Source organism: Lissotriton helveticus, chromosome 10, assembly GCF_964261635.1.
Source record: "Lissotriton helveticus chromosome 10, aLisHel1.1, whole genome shotgun sequence".
Taxonomy (NCBI): domain Eukaryota; kingdom Metazoa; phylum Chordata; class Amphibia; order Caudata; family Salamandridae; genus Lissotriton; species Lissotriton helveticus.
Genome location: NC_136071.1, coordinates 589,502,786 through 589,518,969, shown reverse-complemented (window position 1 = coordinate 589,518,969; position 16,184 = coordinate 589,502,786). Strand labels below are relative to the sequence as shown.

General features: G+C 47.4%; 29 non-coding genes across 29 annotated transcripts; all 29 read right to left on the bottom strand.

Moving 5' to 3' along the window:
- Positions 1 to 17: 17 nt before the first annotated feature.
- TRNAV-UAC (transfer RNA valine (anticodon UAC)) lies at positions 18 to 90 on the bottom strand. Its single transcript has one exon. It is a non-coding gene; the product is annotated as a tRNA-Val (tRNA).
- A 384-nt stretch (positions 91 to 474) lies between these two features.
- TRNAP-CGG (transfer RNA proline (anticodon CGG)) lies at positions 475 to 546 on the bottom strand. Its single transcript has one exon. It is a non-coding gene; the product is annotated as a tRNA-Pro (tRNA).
- Positions 547 to 1,486: 940 nt separating this feature from the next.
- On the bottom strand, positions 1,487 to 1,598 carry TRNAL-CAA (transfer RNA leucine (anticodon CAA)). The gene is made up of 2 exons: positions 1,561 to 1,598; positions 1,487 to 1,532 (listed from the first exon to the last, which is right to left on the bottom strand). It is a non-coding gene; the product is annotated as a tRNA-Leu (tRNA).
- Positions 1,599 to 1,893: 295 nt separating this feature from the next.
- Positions 1,894 to 1,966, bottom strand: TRNAV-AAC (transfer RNA valine (anticodon AAC)). Its single transcript has one exon. It is a non-coding gene; the product is annotated as a tRNA-Val (tRNA).
- A 385-nt stretch (positions 1,967 to 2,351) lies between these two features.
- On the bottom strand, positions 2,352 to 2,423 carry TRNAP-AGG (transfer RNA proline (anticodon AGG)). Its single transcript has one exon. It is a non-coding gene; the product is annotated as a tRNA-Pro (tRNA).
- Positions 2,424 to 2,857: 434 nt separating this feature from the next.
- TRNAV-UAC (transfer RNA valine (anticodon UAC)) lies at positions 2,858 to 2,930 on the bottom strand. Its single transcript has one exon. It is a non-coding gene; the product is annotated as a tRNA-Val (tRNA).
- A 384-nt stretch (positions 2,931 to 3,314) lies between these two features.
- On the bottom strand, positions 3,315 to 3,386 carry TRNAP-CGG (transfer RNA proline (anticodon CGG)). Its single transcript has one exon. It is a non-coding gene; the product is annotated as a tRNA-Pro (tRNA).
- Positions 3,387 to 4,327: 941 nt separating this feature from the next.
- On the bottom strand, positions 4,328 to 4,439 carry TRNAL-CAA (transfer RNA leucine (anticodon CAA)). Its single transcript has 2 exons — positions 4,402 to 4,439; positions 4,328 to 4,373 (listed from the first exon to the last, which is right to left on the bottom strand). It is a non-coding gene; the product is annotated as a tRNA-Leu (tRNA).
- A 295-nt stretch (positions 4,440 to 4,734) lies between these two features.
- On the bottom strand, positions 4,735 to 4,807 carry TRNAV-AAC (transfer RNA valine (anticodon AAC)). The gene has a single exon. It is a non-coding gene; the product is annotated as a tRNA-Val (tRNA).
- Positions 4,808 to 5,192: 385 nt separating this feature from the next.
- On the bottom strand, positions 5,193 to 5,264 carry TRNAP-AGG (transfer RNA proline (anticodon AGG)). The gene has a single exon. It is a non-coding gene; the product is annotated as a tRNA-Pro (tRNA).
- Positions 5,265 to 5,698: 434 nt separating this feature from the next.
- Positions 5,699 to 5,771, bottom strand: TRNAV-UAC (transfer RNA valine (anticodon UAC)). Its single transcript has one exon. It is a non-coding gene; the product is annotated as a tRNA-Val (tRNA).
- A 384-nt stretch (positions 5,772 to 6,155) lies between these two features.
- Positions 6,156 to 6,227, bottom strand: TRNAP-CGG (transfer RNA proline (anticodon CGG)). Its single transcript has one exon. It is a non-coding gene; the product is annotated as a tRNA-Pro (tRNA).
- Positions 6,228 to 7,168: 941 nt separating this feature from the next.
- On the bottom strand, positions 7,169 to 7,280 carry TRNAL-CAA (transfer RNA leucine (anticodon CAA)). The gene is made up of 2 exons: positions 7,243 to 7,280; positions 7,169 to 7,214 (listed from the first exon to the last, which is right to left on the bottom strand). It is a non-coding gene; the product is annotated as a tRNA-Leu (tRNA).
- A 295-nt stretch (positions 7,281 to 7,575) lies between these two features.
- On the bottom strand, positions 7,576 to 7,648 carry TRNAV-AAC (transfer RNA valine (anticodon AAC)). Its single transcript has one exon. It is a non-coding gene; the product is annotated as a tRNA-Val (tRNA).
- Positions 7,649 to 8,033: 385 nt separating this feature from the next.
- On the bottom strand, positions 8,034 to 8,105 carry TRNAP-AGG (transfer RNA proline (anticodon AGG)). Its single transcript has one exon. It is a non-coding gene; the product is annotated as a tRNA-Pro (tRNA).
- Positions 8,106 to 8,539: 434 nt separating this feature from the next.
- Positions 8,540 to 8,612, bottom strand: TRNAV-UAC (transfer RNA valine (anticodon UAC)). The gene has a single exon. It is a non-coding gene; the product is annotated as a tRNA-Val (tRNA).
- Positions 8,613 to 8,996: 384 nt separating this feature from the next.
- Positions 8,997 to 9,068, bottom strand: TRNAP-CGG (transfer RNA proline (anticodon CGG)). Its single transcript has one exon. It is a non-coding gene; the product is annotated as a tRNA-Pro (tRNA).
- A 940-nt stretch (positions 9,069 to 10,008) lies between these two features.
- TRNAL-CAA (transfer RNA leucine (anticodon CAA)) lies at positions 10,009 to 10,120 on the bottom strand. Its single transcript has 2 exons — positions 10,083 to 10,120; positions 10,009 to 10,054 (listed from the first exon to the last, which is right to left on the bottom strand). It is a non-coding gene; the product is annotated as a tRNA-Leu (tRNA).
- A 295-nt stretch (positions 10,121 to 10,415) lies between these two features.
- On the bottom strand, positions 10,416 to 10,488 carry TRNAV-AAC (transfer RNA valine (anticodon AAC)). Its single transcript has one exon. It is a non-coding gene; the product is annotated as a tRNA-Val (tRNA).
- A 385-nt stretch (positions 10,489 to 10,873) lies between these two features.
- TRNAP-AGG (transfer RNA proline (anticodon AGG)) lies at positions 10,874 to 10,945 on the bottom strand. The gene has a single exon. It is a non-coding gene; the product is annotated as a tRNA-Pro (tRNA).
- Positions 10,946 to 11,379: 434 nt separating this feature from the next.
- On the bottom strand, positions 11,380 to 11,452 carry TRNAV-UAC (transfer RNA valine (anticodon UAC)). Its single transcript has one exon. It is a non-coding gene; the product is annotated as a tRNA-Val (tRNA).
- A 384-nt stretch (positions 11,453 to 11,836) lies between these two features.
- Positions 11,837 to 11,908, bottom strand: TRNAP-CGG (transfer RNA proline (anticodon CGG)). Its single transcript has one exon. It is a non-coding gene; the product is annotated as a tRNA-Pro (tRNA).
- Positions 11,909 to 12,827: 919 nt separating this feature from the next.
- On the bottom strand, positions 12,828 to 12,939 carry TRNAL-CAA (transfer RNA leucine (anticodon CAA)). The gene is made up of 2 exons: positions 12,902 to 12,939; positions 12,828 to 12,873 (listed from the first exon to the last, which is right to left on the bottom strand). It is a non-coding gene; the product is annotated as a tRNA-Leu (tRNA).
- A 295-nt stretch (positions 12,940 to 13,234) lies between these two features.
- On the bottom strand, positions 13,235 to 13,307 carry TRNAV-AAC (transfer RNA valine (anticodon AAC)). Its single transcript has one exon. It is a non-coding gene; the product is annotated as a tRNA-Val (tRNA).
- Positions 13,308 to 13,692: 385 nt separating this feature from the next.
- TRNAP-AGG (transfer RNA proline (anticodon AGG)) lies at positions 13,693 to 13,764 on the bottom strand. Its single transcript has one exon. It is a non-coding gene; the product is annotated as a tRNA-Pro (tRNA).
- Positions 13,765 to 14,198: 434 nt separating this feature from the next.
- On the bottom strand, positions 14,199 to 14,271 carry TRNAV-UAC (transfer RNA valine (anticodon UAC)). The gene has a single exon. It is a non-coding gene; the product is annotated as a tRNA-Val (tRNA).
- A 384-nt stretch (positions 14,272 to 14,655) lies between these two features.
- TRNAP-CGG (transfer RNA proline (anticodon CGG)) lies at positions 14,656 to 14,727 on the bottom strand. Its single transcript has one exon. It is a non-coding gene; the product is annotated as a tRNA-Pro (tRNA).
- A 929-nt stretch (positions 14,728 to 15,656) lies between these two features.
- Positions 15,657 to 15,768, bottom strand: TRNAL-CAA (transfer RNA leucine (anticodon CAA)). The gene is made up of 2 exons: positions 15,731 to 15,768; positions 15,657 to 15,702 (listed from the first exon to the last, which is right to left on the bottom strand). It is a non-coding gene; the product is annotated as a tRNA-Leu (tRNA).
- Positions 15,769 to 16,063: 295 nt separating this feature from the next.
- Positions 16,064 to 16,136, bottom strand: TRNAV-GAC (transfer RNA valine (anticodon GAC)). The gene has a single exon. It is a non-coding gene; the product is annotated as a tRNA-Val (tRNA).
- Between the last annotated feature and the right edge of the window lie 48 nt (positions 16,137 to 16,184).

Below are 16,184 nucleotides of genomic sequence, written 5' to 3'. Positions count from 1 at the left end.
TAAAAACAGCAAACCGCTGTTTCTGCCCGGTCTCGAACCAGGGACCTTTCGCGTGTAAGGCGAACGTGATAACCACTACACTACAGAAACAGACACTAACTCAGGAATCTTGTTGGCATGTATTGGGCTGGAATGCACAGACTAAGGGCCAATGTCCTTGAAGCTCAAAGTTGGGCTCTCCTTACCCGGTCTCTATTTTTTTGGAAGACAGGAATGAGGACCACTTTTATTCCAAGAGGCGATTTTGAAACCATATCCTGAAATTACACTAGAAAAACACTATGCATGTAATGTTCCTACCATGCTGGTCTGGCCCAGAAAAGCAGTTGCAAAGAAGTCCTGCACTCCTTTATCCCGCCACAAGTGGAAAATAGCGTGCAGGGTAAGGAACTTTCTCGACATACACAGCGTCTTATAGCATTGAAAAGAAGAAATGCTCCTATATTACAAGCATCCTGAAAATGTCCACAGCATGGGCTCGTCCGGGATTTGAACCCGGGACCTCTCGCACCCGAAGCGAGAATCATACCCCTAGACCAACGAGCCTGAGTGGCCAGGAGACATTTTGAACAATTTCTGAAGCGTCTTTCAGAAAAAAAGCAGGGCTATTTGGCTAGTCTCCCTCTAAGTGAGCCTCACAACGTCATGTTTTCTCTCAAGTTGTTGTTTTTTCACTCTAGCAAGAAAGGGGGCAGTCAATCTCCTATCAGCCAGTGAGCAGAAAAAAGGCACAGATGAGAACAGCAAGCACTTTCTGGCAATTGTTCTCCTCTGCAAGTCCTGGACCCTTGCCCCATAGACTTCCACACCAGAAGCAATGAAGGGCCCACCATTTCCTGCGCCTGAGAAAGAGGGGTTTGATATTTGGATTCAAACGCGCTCGCTCAGCGCTCGATTAGGCTCGATCAGGCGAGATTTATATGAGTGGCTCACAGGCCTGAAACACTCACCTGGGAGACCCAGAGTGGCTGACTTCTCAGTATAGCCATTGTTGGGCGAGTCACCTCCTTTCCTCCTGCCTCAATCTAGAATTGGCTGCAAATCATAAGAGAGAGTGCAATGCCCGTGTGCAGTGCCTACTCCCAGCTACCTCTCTGTCTTCCTTATGTAAATTAGAATTTGCAAGGGGGGACCAATGGCATTCTGCTCCTCCCACATAACCAGGAAGCCCTGTTGAACATGTCTGCCTGTGTTTTTGCAGGGACAGTGCCTTCTCTGCCCAAAAGGTGGCAGGAGAGCCTCACAACAAATGATGGGATCAACTGCTTAGTTAGAAACCCAGCAAGGCAGTTACTGTGATGGAGTGCAAATTTAATGGAAGGTGTGCCTGAGGTGTCATTTCCAGAAATCCATGGAATTGTGATTGAGGGCCCAGCCTGATTGTTGGTGGATTTCTCTTCACATGCTACAGGTTCCTGCAAAGATTGTGGTGTTTGCCGGGAACGCACTGCAAAAAACAGGAAGATTTACGGGTGTAAAAGGGACCTGTCAGAAGTGGGATTTGAACCCACGCCTCCATGAGGAGACCAGAAGGCTCAGCTACACTGAAGATCAAGCTCTCTTGAGTCTGGCGCCTTAGACCACTCGCCCATCCTGACAGCTCATGAGGGGGGCTTAGGTCTAACTCTTCTATCTGCACCTGCCAATGTTTCCACTTACAACCTTCACAGCAATGTCACAGGTGTAAAGGCCCCAACAATACAACATAGCTTAAACAAAATAAAAATAGGCACAAGAACGACCCCCAGATGACGGATGCAGATAACTTTGTTTCGTCTTGCAAAGGTAAAGAAAGTTTCCCACGGCTCACTGTGTTCAAAGACCACCTCTTCTTAAACTTGCATTCAGATAATAAGGTTTTAGAGTGTGCACATAAAAGCAGCCAACGCTCAGTGTTTCTGCCCGGTCTCGAACCGGGGACCTTTCGCGTGTTAGGCGAACATGATGACCACTACACTACAGAAACGACCTTGCTGCTTGCTCCTGTTAAAGCAAAGTTCCTCTCAAGGCTTCACCCTACTTCTATTCTGCTGTATCAGCAGCGGCTCAGAATGTGCAGAACAAGTGTGAAAACCTCAGAGATATCATCCAACATGCTTGCAATTAGACGTATTCAAAATTTACTTGTGCAGGCATCGACAGACAAATATCTGATGCCTAAATGTCTGCGAGTACAGCTTGGGAAAGCATCACCTGGGACACACTGAGACTAAGCAGGTAGGCAGAAAAAGCACGGTGATCCATTTTTCTTCTGAGGTTAGGAATATGTTGCGCAACAATGCGCCGAGTATTACTAGAAATAGTCGGGCATAGTGCATTTTTAGTACGATTTGTATGTTTAGCTCTAAAAAGGGCTCGTCCGGGATTTGAACCCGGGACCTCTCGCACCCTAAGCGAGAATCATACCCCTAGACCAACGAGCCACGCAAGAGTCACCTCTGACATGGCTCCAGGGGTTAGTGGCAGCTAGTCGGTGAATGCTTCACCCAAAGCAAGCAACTGCACATGTTGCTCTCTTCTGCAATATGATTGCTGTCTTTTCCATGGCCGTCATCAAACAAGAAATTAAAAAGCCTCTGTCCTTCAGACAGTTTGTTTTCTCTAAGTGTCTGCTTGCGGTGAGGACAAGAAAAGCATTTCTGCTCTCATTCCTTGCTTTCATGAAGTAGGCCCACCCTTCAGAGCAAAGGGCGAGCAAGCGAATGGCGCAAGCTATCGTCACTTCTCTTTTCGAGCTGTCACTGAGATCCCTGGAGCACACTACGTCAGGTTGGTGAGGGATAGACAGCCTCTATTATCTCAGCTTTCCTATAAAGTCAGCCAGTAAAGGCAAACACTGTTAAAAACAGCAAACCGCTGTTTCTGCCCGGTCTCGAACCAGGGACCTTTCGCGTGTAAGGCGAACGTGATAACCACTACACTACAGAAACAGACACTACCTCAGGAATCTTGTTGGCATGTATTGGGCTGGAATGCACAGACTAAGGGCCAATGTCCTTGAAGCTCAAAGTTGGGCTCTCCTTACCCGGTCTCTATTTCTTTGGAAGACAGGAATGAGGACCACTTTTATTCCAAGAGGCGATTTTGAAACCATATCCTGAAATTACACTAGAAAAACACTATGCATGTAATGTTCCTACCATGCTGGTCTGGCCCAGAAAAGCAGTTGCAAAGAAGTCCTGCACTCCTTTATCCCGCCACAAGTGGAAAATAGCGTGCAGGGTAAGGAACTTTCTCGACATACACAGCGTCTTATAGCATTGAAAAGAAGAAATGCTCCTATATTACAAGCATCCTGAAAATGTCCACAGCATGGGCTCGTCCGGGATTTGAACCCAGGACCTCTCGCACCCGAAGCGAGAATCATACCCCTAGACCAACGAGCCTGAGTGGCCAGGAGACATTTTGAACAATTTCTGAAGCGTCTTTCAGAAAAAAAGCAGGGCTATTTGGCTAGTCTCCCTCTAAGTGAGCCTCACAACGTCATGTTTTCTCTCAAGTTGTTGTTTTTTCACTCTAGCAAGAAAGGGGGCAGCCAATCTCCTATCAGCCAGTGAGCAGAAAAAAGGCACAGATGAGAACAGCAAGCACTTTCTGGCAATTGTTCTCCTCTGCAAGTCCTGGACCCTTGCCCCATAGACTTCCACACCAGAAGCAATGAAGGGCCCACCATTTCCTGCGCCTGAGAAAGAGGGGTTTGATATTTGGATTCAAACGCGCTCGCTCAGCGCTCGCTCAGGCTCGATCAGGCGAGATTTATATGAGTGGCTCACAGGCCTGAAACACTAACCTGGGAGACCCAGAGTGGCTGACTTCTCAGTATAGCCATTGTTGGGCGAGTCACCTCCTTTCCTCCTGCCTCAATCTAGAATTGGCTGCAAATCATAAGAGAGAGTGCAATGCCCGTGTGCAGTGCCTACTCCCAGCTACCTCTCTGTCTTCCTTATGTAAATTAGAATTTGCAAGGGGGGAACCAATGGCATTCTGCTCCTCCCACATAACCAGGAAGCCCTGTTGAACATGTCTGCCTGTGTTTTTGCAGGGACAGTGCCTTCTCTGCCCAAAAGGTGGCAGGAGAGCCTCACAACAAATGATGGGATCAACTGCTTAGTTAGAAACCCAGCAAGGCAGTTACTGTGATGGAGTGCAAATTTAATGGAAGGTGTGCCTGAGGTGTCATTTCCAGAAATCCATGGAATTGTGATTGAGGGCCCAGCCTGATTGTTGGTGGATTTCTCTTCACATGCTACAGGTTCCTGCAAAGATTGTGGTGTTTGCCGGGAACGCACTGCAAAAAACAGGAAGATTTACGGGTGTAAAAGGGACCTGTCAGAAGTGGGATTTGAACCCACGCCTCCATGAGGAGACCAGAAGGCTCAGCTACACTGAAGATCAAGCTCTCTTGAGTCTGGCGCCTTAGACCACTCGGCCATCCTGACGGCTCATGAGGGGGGCTTAGGTCTAACTCTTCTATCTGCACCTGCCAATGTTTCCACTTACAACCTTCACAGCAATGTCACAGGTGTAAAGGCCCCAACAATACAACATAGCTTAAACAAAATAAAAATAGGCACAAGAACGACCCCCAGATGACGGATGCAGATAACTTTGTTTCGTCTTGCAAAGGTAAAGAAAGTTTCCCACGGCTCACTGTGTTCAAAGACCACCTCTTCTTAAACTTGCATTCAGATAATAAGGTTTTAGAGTGTGCACATAAAAGCAGCCAACGCTCAGTGTTTCTGCCCGGTCTCGAACCGGGGACCTTTCGCGTGTTAGGCAAACATGATGACCACTACACTACTGAAACGACCTTGCTGCTTGCTACTGTTAAAGCAAAGTTCCTCTCAAGGCTTCACCCTACTTCTATTCTGCTGTATCAGCAGCGGCTCAGAATGTGCAGAACAAGTGTGAAAACCTCAGAGATATCATCCAACATGCTTGCAATTAGACGTATTCCAAATTTACTTGTGCAGGCATCGACAGACAAATATCTGATGCCTAAATGTCTGCGAGTACAGCTTGGGAAAGCATCACCTGGGACACACTGAGACTAAGCAGGTAGGCAGAAAAAGCACGGTGATCCATTTTTCTTCTGAGGTTAGGAATATGTTGCGCAACAATGCACCGAGTATTACTAGAAATAGTCGGGCATAGTGCATTTTTAGTACGATTTGTATGTTTAGCTCTAAAAAGGGCTCGTCCGGGATTAGAACCCGGGACCTCTCGCACCCTAAGCGAGAATCATACCCCTAGACCAACAAGCCACGCAAGAGTCACCTCTGACATGGCTCCAGGGGTTAGTGGCAGCTAGTCGGTGAATGCTTCACCCAAAGCAAGCAACTGCACATGTTGCTCTCTTCTGCAATATGATTGCTGTCTTTTCCATGGCCGTCATCAAACAAGAAATTAAAAAGCCTCTGTCCTTCAGACAGTTTGTTTTCTCTAAGTGTCTGCTTGCGGTGAGGACAAGAAAAGCATTTCTGCTCTCATTCCTTGCTTTCATGAAGTAGGCCCACCCTTCAGAGCAAAGGGCGAGCAAGCGAATGGCGCAAGCTATCGTCACTTCTCTTTTCGAGCTGTCACTGAGATCCCTGGAGCACACTACGTCAGGTTGGTGAGGGATAGACAGCCTCTATTATCTCAGCTTTCCTATAAAGTCAGCCAGTAAAGGCAAACACTGTTAAAAACAGCAAACCGCTGTTTCTGCCCGGTCTCGAACCAGGGACCTTTCGCGTGTAAGGCGAACGTGATAACCACTACACTACAGAAACAGACACTAACTCAGGAATCTTGTTGGCATGTATTGGGCTGGAATGCACAGACTAAGGGCCAATGTCCTTGAAGCTCAAAGTTGGGCTCTCCTTACCCGGTCTCTATTTCTTTGGAAGACAGGAATGAGGACCACTTTTATTCCAAGAGGCGATTTTGAAACCATATCCTGAAATTACACTAGAAAAACACTATGCATGTAATGTTCCTACCATGCTGGTCTGGCCCAGAAAAGCAGTTGCAAAGAAGTCCTGCACTCCTTTATCCCGCCAAAAGTGGAAAATAGCGTGCAGGGTAAGGAACTTTCTCGACATACACAGCGTCTTATAGCATTGAAAAGAAGAAATGCTCCTATATTACAAGCATCCTGAAAATGTCCACAGCATGGGCTCGTCCGGGATTTGAACCCGGGACCTCTCGCACCCGAAGCGAGAATCATACCCCTAGACCAACGAGCCTGAGTGGCCAGGAGACATTTTGAACAATTTCTGAAGCGTCTTTCAGAAAAAAAGCAGGGCTATTTGGCTAGTCTCCCTCTAAGTGAGCCTCACAACGTCATGTTTTCTCTCAAGTTGTTGTTTTTTCACTCTAGCAAGAAAGGGGGCAGCCAATCTCCTATCAGCCAGTGAGCAGAAAAAAGGCACAGATGAGAACAGCAAGCACTTTCTGGCAATTGTTCTCCTCTGCAAGTCCTGGACCCTTGCCCCATAGACTTCCACACCAGAAGCAATGAAGGGCCCACCATTTCCTGCGCCTGAGAAAGAGGGGTTTGATATTTGGATTCAAACGCGCTCGCTCAGCGCTCGCTCAGGCTCGATCAGGCGAGATTTATATGAGTGGCTCACAGGCCTGAAACACTAACCTGGGAGACCCAGAGTGGCTGACTTCTCAGTATAGCCATTGTTGGGCGAGTCACCTCCTTTCCTCCTGCCTCAATCTAGAATTGGCTGCAAATCATAAGAGAGAGTGCAATGCCCGTGTGCAGTGCCTACTCCCAGCTACCTCTCTGTCTTCCTTATGTAAATTAGAATTTGCAAGGGGGGAACCAATGGCATTCTGCTCCTCCCACATAACCAGGAAGCCCTGTTGAACATGTCTGCCTGTGTTTTTGCAGGGACAGTGCCTTCTCTGCCCAAAAGGTGGCAGGAGAGCCTCACAACAAATGATGGGATCAACTGCTTAGTTAGAAACCCAGCAAGGCAGTTACTGTGATGGAGTGCAAATTTAATGGAAGGTGTGCCTGAGGTGTCATTTCCAGAAATCCATGGAATTGTGATTGAGGGCCCAGCCTGATTGTTGGTGGATTTCTCTTCACATGCTACAGGTTCCTGCAAAGATTGTGGTGTTTGCCGGGAACGCACTGCAAAAAACAGGAAGATTTACGGGTGTAAAAGGGACCTGTCAGAAGTGGGATTTGAACCCACGCCTCCATGAGGAGACCAGAAGGCTCAGCTACACTGAAGATCAAGCTCTCTTGAGTCTGGTGCCTTAGACCACTCGGCCATCCTGACGGCTCATGAGGGGGGCTTAGGTCTAACTCTTCTATCTGCACCTGCCAATGTTTCCACTTACAACCTTCACAGCAATGTCACAGGTGTAAAGGCCCCAACAATACAACATAGCTTAAACAAAATAAAAATAGGCACAAGAACGACCCCCAGATGACGGATGCAGATAACTTTGTTTCGTCTTGCAAAGGTAAAGAAAGTTTCCCACGGCTCACTGTGTTCAAAGACCACCTCTTCTTAAACTTGCATTCAGATAATAAGGTTTTAGAGTGTGCACATAAAAGCAGCCAACGCTCAGTGTTTCTGCCCGGTCTCGAACCGGGGACCTTTCGCGTGTTAGGCAAACATGATGACCACTACACTACTGAAACGACCTTGCTGCTTGCTACTGTTAAAGCAAAGTTCCTCTCAAGGCTTCACCCTACTTCTATTCTGCTGTATCAGCAGCGGCTCAGAATGTGCAGAACAAGTGTGAAAACCTCAGAGATATCATCCAACATGCTTGCAATTAGACGTATTCCAAATTTACTTGTGCAGGCATCGACAGACAAATATCTGATGCCTAAATGTCTGCGAGTACAGCTTGGGAAAGCATCACCTGGGACACACTGAGACTAAGCAGGTAGGCAGAAAAAGCACGGTGATCCATTTTTCTTCTGAGGTTAGGAATATGTTGCGCAACAATGCACCGAGTATTACTAGAAATAGTCAGGCATAGTGCATTTTTAGTACGATTTGTATGTTTAGCTCTAAAAAGGGCTCGTCCGGGATTTGAACCCGGGACCTCTCGCACCCTAAGTGAGAATCATACCCCTAGACCAACGAGCCACGCAAGAGTCACCTCTGACATGGCTCCAGGGGTTAGTGGCAGCTAGTCGGTGAATGCTTCACCCAAAGCAAGCAACTGCACATGTTGCTCTCTTCTGCAATATGATTGCTGTCTTTTCCATGGCCGTCATCAAACAAGAAATTAAAAAGCCTCTGTCCTTCAGACAGTTTGTTTTCTCTAAGTGTCTGCTTGCGGTGAGGACAAGAAAAGCATTTCTGCTCTCATTCCTTGCTTTCATGAAGTAGGCCCACTCTTCAGAGCAAAGGGCGAGCAAGCGAATGGCGCAAGCTATCGTCACTTCTCTTTTCGAGCTGTCACTGAGATCCCTGGAGCACACTACGTCAGGTTGGTGAGGGATAGACAGCCTCTATTATCTCAGCTTTCCTATAAAGTCAGCCAGTAAAGGCAAACACTGTTAAAAACAGCAAACCGCTGTTTCTGCCCGGTCTCGAACCAGGGACCTTTCGCGTGTAAGGCAAACGTGATAACCACTACACTACAGAAACAGACACTAACTCAGGAATCTTGTTGGCATGTATTGGGCTGGAATGCACAGACTAAGGGCCAATGTCCTTGAAGCTCAAAGTTGGGCTCTCCTTACCCGGTCTCTATTTCTTTGGAAGACAGGAATGAGGACCACTTTTATTCCAAGAGGCGATTTTGAAACCATATCCTGAAATTACACTAGAAAAACACTATGCATGTAATGTTCCTACCATGCTGGTCTGGCCCAGAAAAGCAGTTGCAAAGAAGTCCTGTACTCCTTTATCCCGCCACAAGTGGAAAATAGCGTGCAGGGTAAGGAACTTTCTCGACATACACAGCGTCTTATAGCATTGAAAAGAAGAAATGCTCCTATATTACAAGCATCCTGAAAATGTCCACAGCATGGGCTCGTCCGGGATTTGAACCCGGGACCTCTCGCACCCGAAGCGAGAATCATACCCCTAGACCAACGAGCCTGAGTGGCCAGGAGACATTTTGAACAATTTCTGAAGCGTCTTTCAGAAAAAAAGCAGGGCTATTTGGCTAGTCTCCCTCTAAGTGAGCCTCACAACGTCATGTTTTCTCTCAAGCTGTTGTTTTTTCACTCTAGCAAGAAAGGGGGCAGCCACTCTCCTATCAGCCAGTGAGTAGAAAAAAGGCACAGATGAGAACAGCAAGCACTTTCTGGCAATTGTTCTCCTCTGCAAGTCCTGGACCCTTGCCCCATAGACTTCCACACCAGAAGCAATGAAGGGCCCACCATTTCCTGCGCCTGAGAAAGAGGGGTTTGATATTTGGATTCAAACGCGCTCGCTCAGCGCTCGATCAGGCTCGATCAGGCGAGATTTATATGAGTGGCTCACAGGCCTGAAACACTCACCTGGGAGACCCAGAGTGGCTGACTTCTCAGTATAGCCATTGTTGGGCGAGTCACCTCCTTTCCTCCTGCCTCAATCTAGAATTGGCTGCAAATCATAAGAGAGAGTGCAATGCCCGTGTGCAGTGCCTACTCCCAGCTACCTCTCTGTCTTCCTTATGTAAATTAGAATTTGCAAGGGGGGACCAATGGCATTCTGCTCCTCCCACATAACCAGGAAGCCCTGTTGAACATGTCTGCCTGTGTTTTTGCAGGGACAGTGCCTTCTCTGCCCAAAAGGTGGCAGGAGAGCCTCACAACAAATGATGGGATCAACTGCTTAGTTAGAAACCCAGCAAGGCAGTTACTGTGATGGAGTGCAAATTTAATGGAAGGTGTGCCTGAGGTGTCATTTCCAGAAATCCATGGAATTGTGATTGAGGGCCCAGCCTGATTGTTGGTGGATTTCTCTTCACATGCTACAGGTTCTTGCAAAGATTGTGGTGTTTGCCGGGAACGCACTGCAAAAAACAGGAAGATTTACGGGTGTAAAAGGGACCTGTCAGAAGTGGGATTTGAACCCACGCCTCCATGAGGAGACCAGAAGGCTCAGCTACACTGAAGATCAAGCTCTCTTGAGTCTGGCGCCTTAGACCACTCGGCCATCCTGACGGCTCATGAGGGGGGCTTAGGTCTAACTCTTCTATCTGCACCTGCCAATGTTTCCACTTACAACCTTCACAGCAATGTCACAGGTGTAAAGGCCCCAACAATACAACATAGCTTAAACAAAATAAAAATAGGCACAAGAACGACCCCCAGATGACGGATGCAGATAACTTTGTTTCGTCTTGCAAAGGTAAAGAAAGTTTCCCACGGCTCACTGTGTTCAAAGACCACCTCTTCTTAAACTTGCATTCAGATCATAAGGTTTTAGAGTGTGCACATAAAAGCAGCCAACGCTCAGTGTTTCTGCCCGGTCTCGAACCGGGGACCTTTCGCGTGTTAGGCGAACGTGATGACCACTACACTACAGAAACGACCTTGCTGCTTGCTACTGTTAAAGCAAAGTTCCTCTCAAGGCTTCACCCTACTTCTATTTTGCTGTATCAGCAGCGGCTCAGAATGTGCAGAACAAGTGTGAAAACCTCAGAGATATCATCCAACATGCTTGCAATTAGACGTATTCCAAATTTCCTTGTGCAGGCATCGACAGACAAATATCTGATGCCTAAATGTCTGCGAGTACAGCTTGGGAAAGCATCACCTGGGACACACTGAGACTAAGCAGGTAGGCAGAAAAAGCACGGTGATCCATTTTTCTTCTGAGGTTAGGAATATGTTGCGCAACAATGCACCGAGTATTACTAGAAATAGTCAGGCATAGTGCATTTTTAGTACGATTTGTATGTTTAGCTCTAAAAAGGGCTCGTCCGGGATTTGAACCCGGGACCTCTCGCACCCTAAGCGAGAATCATACCCCTAGACCAACGAGCCACGCAAGAGTCACCTCTGACATGGCTCCAGGGGTTAGTGGCAGCTAGTCGGTGAATGCTTCACCCAAAGCAAGCAACTGCACATGTTGCTCTCTTCTGCAATATGATTGCTGTCTTTTCCATGGCCGTCATCAAACAAGAAATTAAAAAGCCTCTGTCCTTCAGACAGTTTGTTTTCTCTAAGTGTCTGCTTGCGGTGAGGACAAGAAAAGCATTTCTGCTCTCATTCCTTGCTTTCATGAAGTAGGCCCACCCTTCAGAGCAAAGGGCGAGCAAGCGAATGGCGCAAGCTATCGTCACTTCTCTTTTCGAGCTGTCACTGAGATCCCTGGAGCACACTACGTCAGGTTGGTGAGGGATAGACAGCCTCTATTATCTCAGCTTTCCTATAAAGTCAGCCAGTAAAGGCAAACACTGTTAAAAACAGCAAACCGCTGTTTCTGCCCGGTCTCGAACCAGGGACCTTTCGCGTGTAAGGCGAACGTGATAACCACTACACTACAGAAACAGACACTAACTCAGGAATCTTGTTGGCATGTATTGGGCTGGAATGCACAGACTAAGGGCCAATGTCCTTGAAGCTCAAAGTTGGGCTCTCCTTACCCGGTCTCTATTTCTTTGGAAGACAGGAATGAGGACCACTTTTATTCCAAGAGGCGATTTTGAAACCATATCCTGAAATTACACTAGAAAAACACTATGCATGTAATGTTCCTACCATGCTGGTCTGGCCCAGAAAAGCAGTTGCAAAGAAGTCCTGCACTCCTTTATCCCGCCACAAGTGGAAAATAGCGTGCAGGGTAAGGAACTTTCTCGACATACACAGCGTCTTATAGCATTGAAAAGAAGAAATGCTCCTATATTACAAGCATCCTGAAAATGTCCACAGCATGGGCTCGTCCGGGATTTGAACCCGGGACCTCTCGCACCCGAAGCGAGAATCATACCCCTAGACCAACGAGCCTGAGTGGCCAGGAGACATTTTGAACAATTTCTGAAGCGTCTTTCAGAAAAAAAGCAGGGCTATTTGGCTAGTCTCCCTCTAAGTGAGCCTCACAACGTCATGTTTTCTCTCAAGTTGTTGTTTTTTCACTCTAGCAAGAAAGGGGGCAGCCAATCTCCTATCAGCCAGTGAGCAGAAAAAAGGCACAGATGAGAACAGCAAGCACTTTCTGGCAATTGTTCTCCTCTGCAAGTCCTGGACCCTTGCCCCATAGACTTCCACACCAGAAGCAATGAAGGGCCCACCATTTCCTGCGCCTGAGAAAGAGGGGTTTGATATTTGGATTCAAACGCGCTCGATCAGGCGAGATTTATATGAGTGGCTCACAGGCCTGAAACACTCACCTGGGAGACCCAGAGTGGCTGACTTCTCAGTATAGCCATTGTTGGGCGAGTCACCTCCTTTCCTCCTGCCTCAATCTAGAATTGGCTGCAAATCATAAGAGAGAGTGCAATGCCCGTGTGCAGTGCCTACTCCCAGCTACCTCTCTGTCTTCCTTATGTAAATTAGAATTTGCAAGGGGGGACCAATGGCATTCTGCTCCTCCCACATAACCAGGAAGCCCTGTTGAACATGTCTGCCTGTGTTTTTGCAGGGACAGTGCCTTCTCTGCCCAAAAGGTGGCAGGAGAGCCTCACAACAAATGATGGGATCAACTGCTTAGTTAGAAACCCAGCAAGGCAGTTACTGTGATGGAGTGCAAATTTAATGGAAGGTGTGCCTGAGGTGTCATTTCCAGAAATCCATGGAATTGTGATTGAGGGCCCAGCCTGATTGTTGGTGGATTTCTCTTCACATGCTACAGGTTCCTGCAAAGATTGTGGTGTTTGCCGGGAACGCACTGCAAAAAACAGGAAGATTTACGGGTGTAAAAGGGACCTGTCAGAAGTGGGATTTGAACCCACGCCTCCATGAGGAGACCAGAAGGCTCAGCTACACTGAAGATCAAGCTCTCTTGAGTCTGGCGCCTTAGACCACTCGGCCATCCTGACGGCTCATGAGGGGGGCTTAGGTCTAACTCTTCTATCTGCACCTGCCAATGTTTCCACTTACAACCTTCACAGCAATGTCACAGGTGTAAAGGCCCCAACAATACAACATAGCTTAAACAAAATAAAAATAGGCACAAGAACGACCCCCAGATGACGGATGGAGATAACTTTGTTTCGTCTTGCAAAGGTAAAGAAAGTTTCCCACGGCTCACTGTGTTCAAAGACCACCTCTTCTTAAACTTGCATTCAGATAATAAGGTTTTAGAGTGTGCACATAAAAGCAGCCAACGCTCAGTGTTTCTGCCCGGTCTCAAACCGGGGACCTTTCGCGTGTTAGGCGAACGTGATGACCACTACACTACAGAAACGACCTTGCTGCTTGCTACTGTTAAAGCAAAGTTCCTCTCAAGGCTTCACCCTACTTCTATTCTGCTGTATCAGCAGCGGCTCAGAATGTGCAGAACAAGTGTGAAAACCTCAGAGATATCATCCAACATGCTTGCAATTAGACGTATTCCAAATTTACTTGTGCAGGCATCGACAGACAAATATCTGATGCCTAAATGTCTGCGAGTACAGCTTGGGAAAGCATCACCTGGGACACACTGAGACTAAGCAGGTAGGCAGAAAAAGCACGGTGATCCATTTTTCTTCTGAGGTTAGGAATATGTTGCGCAAAAATGCACCGAGTATTACTAGAAATAGTCAGGCATAGTGCATTTTTAGTACGATTTGTATGTTTAGCTCTAAAAAGGGCTCGTCCGGGATTTGAACCCGGGACCTCTCGCACCCTAAGCGAGAATCATACCCCTAGACCAACGAGCCACGCAAGAGTCACCTCTGACATGGCTCCAGGGGTTAGTGGCAGCTAGTCTGTGAATGCTTCACCCAAAGCAAGCAACTGCACATGTTGCTCTCTTCTGCAATATGATTGCTGTCTTTTCCATGGCCGTCATCAAACAAGAAATTAAAAAGCCTCTGTCCTTCAGACAGTTTGTTTTCTCTAAGTGTCTGCTTGCGGTGAGGACAAGAAAAGCATTTCTGCTCTCATTCCTTGCTTTCATGAAGTAGGCCCACCCTTCAGAGCAAAGGGCGAGCAAGCGAATGGCGCAAGCTATCGTCACTTCTCTTTTCGAGCTGTCACTGAGATCCCTGGAGCACACTACGTCAGGTTGGTGAGGGATAGACAGCCTCTATTATCTCAGCTTTCCTATAAAGTCAGCCAGTAAAGGCAAACACTGTTAAAAACAGCAAACCGCTGTTTCTGCCCGGTCTCGAACCAGGGACCTTTCGCGAGTAAGGTGAACGTGATAACCACTACACTACAGAAACAGACACTAACTCAGGAATCTTGTTGGCATGTATTGGGCTGGAATGCACAGACTAAGGGCCAATGTCCTTGAAGCTCAAAGTTGGGCTCTCCTTACCCGGTCTCTATTTCTTTGGAAGACAGGAATGAGGACCACTTTTATTCCAAGAGGCGATTTTGAAACCATATCCTGAAATTACACTAGAAAAACACTATGCATGTAATGTTCCTACAATGCTGGTCTGGCCCAGAAAAGCAGTTGCAAAGAAGTCCTGCACTCCTTTATCCCGCCACAAGTGGAAAATAGCGTGCAGGGTAAGGAACTTTCTCGACATACACAGCGTCTTATAGCATTGAAAAGAAGAAATGCTCCTATATTACAAGCATCCTGAAAATGTCCACAGCATGGGCTCGTCCGGGATTTGAACCCGGGACCTCTCGCACCCGAAGCGAGAATCATACCCCTAGACCAACGAGCCTGAGTGGCCAGGAGACATTTTGAACAATTTCTGAAGCGTCTTTCAGAAAAAAAGCAGGGCTATTTGGCTAGTCTCCCTCTAAGTGTGCCTCACAACGTCATGTTTTCTCTCAAGTTGTTGTTTTTTCACTCTAGCAAGAAAGGGGGCAGCCAATCTCCTATCAGCCAGTGAGCAGAAAAAAGGCACAGATGAGAACAGCAAGCACTTTCTGGCAATTGTTCTCCTCTGCAAGTCCTGGACCCTTGCCCCATAGACTTCCACACCAGAAGCAATGAAGGGCCCACCATTTCCTGCGCCTGAGAAAGAGGGGTTTGATATTTGGATTCAAACGCGCTCGATCAGGCTCGATCAGGCGAGATTTATATGAGTGGCTCACAGGCCTGAAACACTCACCTGGGAGACCCAGAGTGGCTGACTTCTCAGTATAGCCATTGTTGGGCGAGTCACCTCCTTTCCTCCTGCCTCAATCTAGAATTGGCTGCAAATCATAAGAGAGAGTGCAATGCCCGTGTGCAGTGCCTACTCCCAGCTACCTCTCTGTCTTCCTTATGTAAATTAGAATTTGCAAGGGGGGACCAATGGCATTCTGCTCCTCCCACATAACCAGGAAGCCCTGTTGAACATGTCTGCCTGTGTTTTTGCAGGGACAGTGCCTTCTCTGCCCAAAAGGTGGCAGGAGAGCCTCACAACAAATGATGGGATCAACTGCTTAGTTAGAAACCCAGCAAGGCAGTTACTGTGATGGAGTGCAAATTTAATGGAAGGTGTGCCTGAGGTGTCATTTCCAGAAATCCATGGAATTGTGATTGAGGGCCCAGCCTGATTGTTGGTGGATTTCTCTTCACATGCTACAGGTTCCTGCAAAGATTGTGGTGTTTGCCGGGAACGCACTGCAAAAAACAGGAAGATTTACGGGTGTAAAAGGGACCTGTCAGAAGTGGGATTTGAACCCACGCCTCCATGAGGAGACCAGAAGGCTCAGCTACACTGAGGATCAAGCTCTCTTGAGTCTGGCGCCGTAGACCACTCGGCCATCCTGACGGCTCATGAGGGGGGCTTAGGTCTAACTCTTCTATCTGCACCTGCCAATGTTTCCACTTACAACCTTCACAGCAATGTCACAGGTGTAAAGGCCCCAACAATACAACATAGCTTAAACAAAATAAAAATAGGCACAAGAACGACCCCCAGATGACGGATGCAGATAACTTTGTTTCGTCTTGCAAAGGTAAAGAAAGTTTCCCACGGCTCACTGTGTTCAAAGACCACCTCTTCTTAAACTTGCATTCAGATAATAAGGTTTTAGAGTGTGCACATAAAAGCAGCCAACGCTCAGTGTTTCTGCCCGGTCTCGAACCGGGGACCTTTCGCGTGTCAGGCGAACGTGATGACCACTACACTACAGAAACGACCTTGCTGCTTGCTACTGTTAAAGAAAAGTTCCTCTCAAGGCTTCA